The 10,000-nt window shown below is 35.7% G+C and overlaps 1 protein-coding gene and 1 long non-coding RNA gene across 7 annotated transcripts in view; one reads left to right on the plus strand and one right to left on the minus strand.

The window, feature by feature from the left end:
- LOC133274335 (uncharacterized) overlaps window positions 1-7,224 on the plus strand; it is a 42,645-nt gene extending 35,421 nt beyond the window's left edge. The window contains exons 2-3 of the long non-coding RNA XR_009745117.1: window positions 4,318-4,409; window positions 7,007-7,224. This is a non-coding gene — a long non-coding RNA (uncharacterized LOC133274335). The remainder of the gene's footprint in view (window positions 1-4,317; window positions 4,410-7,006) is intronic.
- The window catches only part of CDIN1 (CDAN1 interacting nuclease 1), a 129,520-nt gene that overhangs the window by 85,719 nt on the left and 33,801 nt on the right, over window positions 1-10,000 (minus strand). The window lies entirely within an intron of this gene.

Raw genomic sequence — 10,000 nt, forward strand, 5'->3', positions numbered from 1 at the left:
CTATTTCTATAAAATTTCTTGGCTCTTTCAAATTGAGTATAAAAAACTCTTATTTTTTACTTTTAACCATTTGTGCTTCCAAAAGCTGCAATTTTAAATATGATGAACAAACAATTCTGAAATAATATTTTGTTCAATTCCAAAATTTCTCTGATCTTGTTCATTACACATGAACTGCTATCTTCAAGTGGTTGCACAGGGACATTCTACCAGGTTAAAAAAGTTGCAACTTCCAGCCAGTACTGGGTCAGGAATGAGAAAACAGATTGGTAATTTCACAGTCACCAGTTTCCTTTTATTGTTCTTGAACAGAACTTAAAATTCCTATCACATATCAAAATTCTACCAGCAGACTGGAGCTCATAGGTCAGTCAGAGCTATCATTCCACTCACTAGATGAAGTGGAAAGCTCAGTTTGCAGCAAAGACACTTCTTAAAATTCGTCAATTTATAAAGACACTTAAAGCATTCTACAATAGTTTATAAACTAACATTTTACCACAGTTTACAAACTAACATGTTACCACATTTTATAGACTAAAGTTATTCAAACATAACAAACAAAAGGCACTGAAAAAGCAAAGCCAATAGCAATTCTTTTGCATCCACACATCACTTTTGGGCATATATCATTAAACATCCTGGACATGATTTTCAGTAAGGTGTAATGATTTTCCATTAATAGGAAAATAAGCTCCTTTAGGTAAGGATTTTTCATTATGCTCTCCACCTACTTTGAGAAGTTAAACACTAGCAAATAGTGTAAAAAACTTGGAAGGGGGTAAATATTAGTGCCAATTATATGCTTAGATAAGTAAGAAGTGATTAGGGAATTATACAGTAAAGTCTATATCCAGTAAATTATCTTTTTAATGATCACTCTAACAAGTACTTAAGTGACTGTGATACACTAAGGAATGACCCATACCACTGCATAAGGGAAAGTTGAACATCCCTAATTTCGCAAATTTTGGACATGCCATAAGAAATAAAATTGAAGAAAAAATATTCTTTTAAAAAATCTTCATTAAAGTTCATTAGTAGCAGCTAAGGAAACACACTAGTCACACACAAAGAAAGAAAAATCCCAAAGCCCTGCCAGTGATCATTCTGAGAACAAGCAGAAATACACGTCCATTTCTTCACAGCAAAAGTTAACAGTGGCATGACATAAGATGAAACATAATAAATCAGGTTGTTTAAAATGTTTTGTAAGGACCTAACAAAAGTAAGTGATGAGGTTATAGAGCATTCAAATGTCAAACCCAGGTTATGATCCTGCAAATGCATCTTTGTAAACTAGCACCTATTGAAAAGCTGTAGCTCCACATAGCTGCAAGTTTCAGATGAAGGACATGGCGGTCTTGCATAAGTCTTTACAGAGCTTGGCCCTCATTTGATTTAATGAAAGAAATTTCAGAGCATAAGATTAAGGCTAAATGAATACAAGCTTCAATAGTAGAGTGAGAAAAAGAATTTTGTAAGTGAAACATGTGCCTCTTCATTCTGTCTACTGAATCGTTTACCAATTTGAAAAAAACCTAACTGTAAAGTGTACAATTCTCGATACTGACCGTAAGCAAACAGTTCTGTAATGTGGGAGCAGCTAGGGAAAGCACTGAGAGAAAAAAGAATCAGTCCTGAAGCAGGGAGAAAGAAGAAAGTTCTTCAGAAATGTAGATGAAATTATGGTTTGAGAACAAACAAGAAGGACTGGAGACTTGAAGATAAGCTTGGAAGTAATTGTATTACTAAAGATTCAAAATATTAATTAAAAATTATTTTTAAAATGTGTTTCTATTACTTGAATTTTCAGTTCTTAGCCTTCCTAAAGAAAACAATAGGGAACAGACACAGTTGCAACTCCTAAACAAAAAAGGGTACTTTACATTGCAATTCCCAGTCTAAAATTAAATCTGAATTATGCAATTCCACTGCTGAAAAAGTGAAGATTTTGGGGGTTAGCATTTAGAAATTATACTTTCAGAGACACTAGAGTCAAGTCCAAGTTAGAAAATATTCCCAAATCACAGCATCCAGTAATATACAGTGGAAGAAACAGGTCAGGTATTTATACATTTTACGAGTCTCTAAATAGGCTGAAACAAGGTTTTTAATTCCCTAATGACTGACTCTAATTAGGATGAAGAAGAAACGACTTGGAAATACCACAAAACTCCTTATAACTGGTACCTCCTGCCTAGACTCCCCTAAAACCATTACATTCATTTCTGTGATCCTATTTCAAAACCGTCTATTGAAAGTATGAGGAATTCAAAGACAGAAAAAAATCGGTGGTGGCCTGAAAAAAAAACTTATGAAGCTTGGGCAAATTAAATATTTATTTTAGAAGGCACAACAAAAAGGGGGGACAGTATATCATTAAGTGCGTACTGCAGAGAATTGCTGTCCCCTCACCTGCCACCCCATAAAAATATTGCTTGCCAAAATGCCCTGTCCTATCTACTGTCAAGAACAGGATCCTAGCCTAAGCAACAATACCTAGCTGGTTTTGTCACTTTCTGAAGGACAACATGTATTACAACACCTTTACTGTTTTCCTATCTTGCTGTAGGATGGACAGAAGCAACATTTTGTCTAGTAATTTTGGGGGACAGAATTGGGAGAAACGTATTCTTAGTGATTTTTTTTAACCTATCACGACTAGGGCTGCATTCATAGCTCCAGCAACTGTTATCTGAATTAAACAATTTAATGATTGAGATCACTAACTGAGACCGGTATGACAATTATCACAGTAATACATAGCATGATTCAGCCAAAAAAAAAAAAAAAAAGTAATTAGACAAGTAATGCTGTAACTGCGTGATGGTAAAAACTACCATTTTACCAAAGATCTATTCTGGCACATACTTCAGCACCAGATGATAAACTGGTGATAAAAATCATCTGATTTTTAAAACAGTTTGAAGGAATCTTGAGCTACAACAGCTAGACACATGCATTGCACAGGGAACAGTGATTTGAAAAGAAATTAATCTACATTCCTCAATACTCTCTTGACCCATCTTCACGCGAATACTGCAGAAAAAAGGCCTTTTAGGCAAGCAGTGTAAGACTGTCCCTGTCTACCCCAACAGGATTCATGCTTTAAGAAGTTATATGTACTGGAAAGTGTAGAACTAGAAGGAAGGACTAGAGATTCTTCTCAACAGCCTATTTGAGACTATGCAGTGAACACAGAGCCCCCACTCCCACCTGCTCCCCATGAAAGGCACATTTCTTTCACTTTGTCCTCTCTAACAAATACGGAACATTTATATATGTATACCGAAACAAAACAAAGCAAAACCCACTAAACCACACTTCACTGCACATGGCTCTCCACCTTGGGAAAAAAAAACAACCAACATATAACAGATATGCAGTCATATAGCTTTACACGCTACAGGAAAGCATTCAGATTAGTAGGACAAATGAAGGATAAGCTCCTATACAGAATAAAGTAAATTGCAGGTAGAAAAGGGCTAGATTTTAGTATTTTTTTTTAACCACTACAAACAGGGTTGTGGAGCCACAAAGAATTTTTTGGGAGAGGCATCACTGCAAATTTTATGTACACAAATAATAGATCAAAGTCAACTAATAAGTCCTTAGAAAGAGTAAGCAATCAGTAAAATAACATGCACATCATGTGGACTGGAAATATATTCCCTATTTCACTGGGGAAAACTATTGGGAATAGTTTTAATTTTTAATTAAGAAGAAGTACTATAACCCATTTATTAAATATGTTTTGAATGGCTCCATCGTGAATTAAGGTCAAAATACAATTTCTAAATTCTCACGCTGTGATGTAAGGTTGGCTTTATTGATCTTCAGCATGATTTGTAGGAGCCCCCAGTCATTATTTTGACAGTTTTATCATACAGTAATAGACTTCCTTTTAGATAATTACAGTTACCGCCTTCAATTTCAGTCTTTTGTAAGATTTTTCCTTACATAATCACACTTAGATCATGTTTCTTTCTTTAGTCAAACATATACAGTAAGCTTTGGATAACAGCCCTGATCATTTTAACACAATAATTTTAAGGCTTACCAAATAAGTTCAAGGGTTAATTATACAAGACAACTTTCATCTTTAAAATCTGTCACAAAATTTGTTTTATAGATAATGAGCATCTACTTCAGGGAAACAAAAAGAAGAATACACAGTGTTAACAGACCACAAAAGTTACCTAAGGTTGTTAAGTTGTACACGTCTTGTGTTTCAATTTACACCTTTTTCGCATCCTACCACCATGTCACTGCTGTCAACAGCCTTAATGTGTCTTCCTAATAACCTCCCCATAGGTTATAGGAGAATGCTCTTCAGCCCCCCATGAAATCATCTCTTCTCCCAGCTGGACAAGCACCAGTTCCTTCAGCCTCTTCTTGGAGGGCAAGTGCTCCAGCCCATTCACCATCCTGGTGACCCCTCAGTGAACTCTCCTCAGTCGATCAGCATCTCCCTTGCACACCTGTGGTTTAATACAGAAGCCCAGAGTTGTGTTGTTGACCTGCAACCATGAAGCAGCGTGACTGAGTAGGGCAGGGATGATATGTCTTCCCCTCCTGCCTGTGGATTCTACATACATTTTTTGCATGTTCTGGCCTACCTAATGTTTAACTATTCATTTAAAAATCAGAAGAGATCTCAGCTGGCAACATTATGCTTTGTTGACGTGCTTATTTTCTTGTGATTTTCAAATAGTGGGGTCCAATCTCCTTAGTCAAAGAAGTGATTAAACTCAAGTATTCCTTGCAGGCTTTATCATCTTTTGGAGAAAGGGACCCCAAAAAGAAAGAAAGAAAAAAGGAGCTTTACTTTAGCTAAAAGGTTGGAACACCTAACCTAAGGAGAGATTTCAGGGTCATGGATCCTACATGTAAAAAAAATAAAATTCCAAAAGTAGCCCTTACTAAATTTTCATTGGGTTTTAAATGCTATTTCAACTGCTTTTCAGTGTTTTCTTTGATGTTTTTCATTAGCTGCTTAAGACAATTCTGAGGGTGTCAAACATTTGGATCTTCCTTTCAGATGACTCTGCATTTTGTTGTATAGCCAGCTTTTCGACTGAGATGTCTCAGTAACAACCTTCAGGTACTGCATTCAGCACGCTTTTTAGCTTTTATATTTTTTGCCCAAGCAGAGACATTCGTAAGTAGAGCAAAGTTTAGTCATGCAATGCTTTTTTAGGTCCTTCAATGCAAAGGACATGCATGGATGGTGTAGTTGCAGGACAAAGTTGGTGTCAAGATGTTCCAGGGATTCAATGCTTGTGTGTTAGCAGAGTGCTGCATATATGCTAGGGGAATGTTTGAAGAGAAGTTTAAATTGGTTTGGTTTGCTTTTTTTTTAATAGGCTTATCTGCAGTGAGGGGAATTTTCAGAGAAGAAAGGAAGGCTCATTCCCACTGCTATTTGTAAGTTACACTGAAGTAGCAATATTTACATAGATGCTGGTGACCCTGCTATAGAAAGAATGCATCTCACACTAAAAGATGTTTACCTCCTCTAAGTTTGAAGACATCCACTTCTATAAATAGAAACAACTTACTGTAGCTGAGGGCCATGATCTAAAATCTGAGATGACACTGGTCAAGTAGCTCACTGATGTGCCATGCCCAACACCAAGCACGCTCCTTGTCTACCTAGGACACAGGCTTTCTCTAATATATTCTACAAAGAGAAGCTGGAATAGTCCAAAGAAAAGTAACTTTTAGGATCTGAAACCAAACAGCTTTTCTCAGCAATACTGGCTCAAGAAAAATTCCCTCCACCATCAATTTATCAGTGTAGTACTGTGGTTGCATTCATACAGAAATGGGAAAACTGAGCCTTGCTCTGTGTTACAGAAAAGCTACTGAATTTCCTCTGAAAAAGTGGACAACAGATTTACAAAGGTTAAAAAGAAAAATTGCCCTTCATTTTGTGTTCATCCATTTTTGCCCTTCTAGCTTAAAGAGGAAGCAGGGAATAAGTACATGTGGATTCAGAGGTGTCTAGCACTCATAAATCCATGTCTGTCAAGTGTAAGATGGAATCTCTCTGTCTTTGCTTTGACATGAGCTCTTCTATAGGACTGGGGCCAAGTTAATTAACCTGTTCATGGTTCAACTGTTTCATTTGTAAACTGGAAGTAGCATCTGGACCAAAACTGAAGCATGGCTAGTGAACAAGCTAGTATTTCAAGATCAAGAAGGTGGTGTGTAGTGATTAGAAACCTGGTCATGTCCGCATCATTCACTTCAGTTGTGCATGCTGATCAGAGTAAGTGGAAATTAAAACAAATATTTTCCCCACATACTAAAGAAAGACCAAGGATGCCGACTTCACTAAATTAACATCAGTATTCATGTTGAAAGTATACAGTAAAAGTGGTCACATGAAAACCATTCATTTGCACTGTAGCCTCAGCCTCTTGCTTCTGTAGCACTGTGCTTTTCTCATCCAAGAGTTAACTGGATGGTAAGAAGCTGCTCAAATATATCCAACACTGGAACTCTAGAACGAATTCGCGGTTTCTTCAGCAATTTTCACCTGTAAGAGAAGTTTGCGTTGAATACCAAGGTAAGAGACCTATTCTGTAACAGCATTCCTACATGACAAGACTATTAATACGACAGATTAAAAAAGCAGCTTGTTAACAGTCAATCTAATGGTGAATTAAAAATAGTTCTCCATTCCCAAAATGAGAACAAGTGAAATACTGACCAGCCGATCAAAAAACCTGGAGTGTACTCTAATTTCAGGGGCAGAATCCATTCTGGACACACAGAGGAATCTTTTGCTTCTGTTTTGAGAATTTGTTTACATTAATACAATAAATCTGCTTTGAAAGCTGTCCCTATACTACTGGCTTTCCATTCTCACCAAGCCAACTAAAGGAGCATAGATGTTTCCCAGTCAAGAAGAAGATACACAGTAATGAGGTATATATATATATATATATATATATATATATAAAAAAAAAATAAATATTTTTTTTATTACAGACAGGGAACCTCTACTTCTGGGAGCACAGCTGAAACATCTGGTATACTTCCTGTTCCTGCCTTTGTAAAAATATGCTGAATTATCAGTATGAATTCAAAGAAGGGAAGATGGAGAAATGGAAAAATTCAGAGTAACTTCAAATGTTTGCTTAGAAATACTATCATTGGTCAGTATTAATGTTAACACTTCCTAAGGACTCTGTGTTTAATATGTGTGCCAATATAAAGAAACTGTAATTTATGCAATTTAATGTTTTTGAGCAGTGAAATCAACTGTCAGTCATTAGAAAGCAAACTTAATGGACCACAGTCAGAAGTCACCCAACAAAATACTAATTGGCTTGAAGGAAAATCTCATCCATGTGGAAAAGCACTCTCAAAAAAGTATAACAGAACACTGCCAAGACCTACTGTGCACCTGTAATTTTTACTAGAAGGCATCCTACTGCTATTTAAGTTTTTGTGTATTCAGTAGACATGAAGTGAAGACTGTGTTCTATTCAAGTCTGTTTTTACAATTGGCAATATGTTGCATTTAGCATTTTCACAGCATGAAAGGCTAGTGATTGGCTCTGTTATATGTCTAGATTTCTTAGGCACACAGCAAATCCTCTTAAATGTGCTGCATTTTTACATAAATCCAGGCTACCAGCCTGAAACCAAAACCTTTCTTTCATGAATTCTGCATTAGAATACTCTGATAATTAGTCAACAGTAATACACTTCTGAAAAATGAAGCTTTTTCCTTCGGTATATAAATCAGGTAGCAAACACATTGTAATAGGGAAAAATGTGAAATAAGACTGTTTCAAATATGTATTTTACTTCTTGGAGATTGAAGCAATTTGAGATTCTTGTGTAAGGAGCTTCTTCAAGTTGAAAAGAACTTCTAAAAGCTAAGAATGAAAATTTTCTAGCATAGGTGATATGACTTCAATTTTATTTATGCTAAGGATTGTTGACACACAAGGAACTCACATTTAGGTAGTGTTCTCAGAGCAAATAGATTATTTATGTATGCTGTGTAAACACGCTAGACAATTTTTAAGTCAGACTTTTAAATAAGCATCTATTATGCATAGTTTCTAAAATTTAATTATTATAGTTACATAGTGCAATTTGTAATGCCACAGAATGCTGGTTTTAGAACCGTGTTCTAATTCTTGATTTCCATCTCTGCCTTTACTTGGCAAGTGGACTGCAGATGCGTTTTAGAAATGAAGAAGTGATGGATACTAGCACTGCTCTGCTCAACTTGATCACATAAACTGTACCTCATTGCTTTTTTTAAAAAAAAACAACATTCTGTAGAAAGTTGCTGATTCAATACTTAAGAGAAAGTAGAGGAAGGTGGGAGGATATTCTGACCTTATGTACATGTTGCCACTATGTTAACAATCAATAGCAGGCAGTCATACAGAAGAAGCTTGAGATTGTATTTTACATTATTTTCTAAGTGTAAATAAAAAGAGGGCAGAAAAGGTAAGATTAAAAAAATGTGTAAGTTTTTGCACTTTCTTCCTCTTTACAGAGTTGCAATTAAGAATTTCTATTCCTGTTAAACTCTTTTGCATTCTCCAGATCATTGGTAAAGATGTTAATTTTCCTCCAGTTCACAGATGACACCAAACGGGTGGCAGAGAAAGCAGACAACAGCAACCTGAGCTTTACTGAAGGGAGCAGAGCCAGTAGATTGAAGGAAGTGATTATCCCCTTTACTTAATGTTTATTAGACCGTACCTAGGATGCTGTTTTGCACCCCGGAATTCAGGAATTCAACACTTGGAATTCAATGTCTTAAAATGCATTCTAAGTATCCAAGTACAGAATTTATTTATTTTAATGACAACATCTATTTTATTTTTCTTTTTAGGATACAGAAAAAACTGTAATATATGATGTTATGTCTATAGGGTTTCATTATGCTTGTATAAGGCACACTCACCACTTGGCCCCACAGTTTTGTTTGGAGTTAATCTTCCATACATTGATAGAATTATCTGAGAGATTTAATAAGGCAATAGGCAGATGAATTATTACAGTGCTCAGTTGAATAATAAGTTTTGAACTTGGTTGAGTCAAAGGATACACAGGGAGAGCACATTTTTCAAATTGCTCAGCATCCCAATAGAACCTGAAGCTTGTCACAGTCTAAAAACTGGTACACAAGGCTCTCCTGCTCAAACCCAAGTAGTAAAACCACTAAAAGGGTATATTTTTTTTGTATCTAGAAACTGTATACTTTTCATTGGCAACATATGCAATGGTGATTACTCCAGCATAAATTGTCTTTGATGTACTTAAAAAAACAGTAAGTGGTATATAAGTCAATTCTAAGCACTATTACTTCATGTAAGAAAAATGCAGGTAACAGTATTTTTGACTGCAACAGCATTATACCGAATAAATAGTAAATTCAGTGTGATAGTACAGTAATCTCTACCCTAAGACCAAAGTTAATGGAAAATTAAACAAAAAGGCTATCAAATCAAGAATTTTGTTTCCTGGAATGGACGAAGACGAAGGCATATAGTGTACAATTTCCCACTATACTTAAAACTATTTGGGCAGAATTTAAGTCCACATTCCATATTTATTTTAAAAGGAGTACTAAAGGTATTATATTGTTAGTTACTCTGACTTTTGTAATGGCAAGCTCCCTTCCTAGCAGTATAGGCCAGTGGTGGAAAAATTCCTTCATTAGTATCGGTATCTTTATATAAAAACATTTTTTTTTTCTTTTAACAGATTTTGTTGCCAGTCTTGCAAAGTGAAATGGTAACTATCCCTGGTCAGTGATAATTCTGCTCCCATATTCCTTAGCCCACAGATTTACTTCTCTAGTTTCTGATTCTTCAGAAACAATCAAATACTCCTTTCTAAAACCTTTTCGCTTATGAAGATACACACACTGTAAACAGCTTTTGCCTGATACAGTAGGCTGTGTTTAAAAGCACAGCCAAAACATACTTTCTTTATATACCAAATTGACTACTGT

Source organism: Pezoporus flaviventris, unplaced genomic scaffold (genome assembly GCF_033815535.1).
Source record: "Pezoporus flaviventris isolate CSIRO_AGI_PZ_B2104156 unplaced genomic scaffold, CSIRO_AGI_Pfla_v1 ptg000036l, whole genome shotgun sequence".
NCBI classification, from domain to species: domain Eukaryota; kingdom Metazoa; phylum Chordata; class Aves; order Psittaciformes; family Psittacidae; genus Pezoporus; species Pezoporus flaviventris.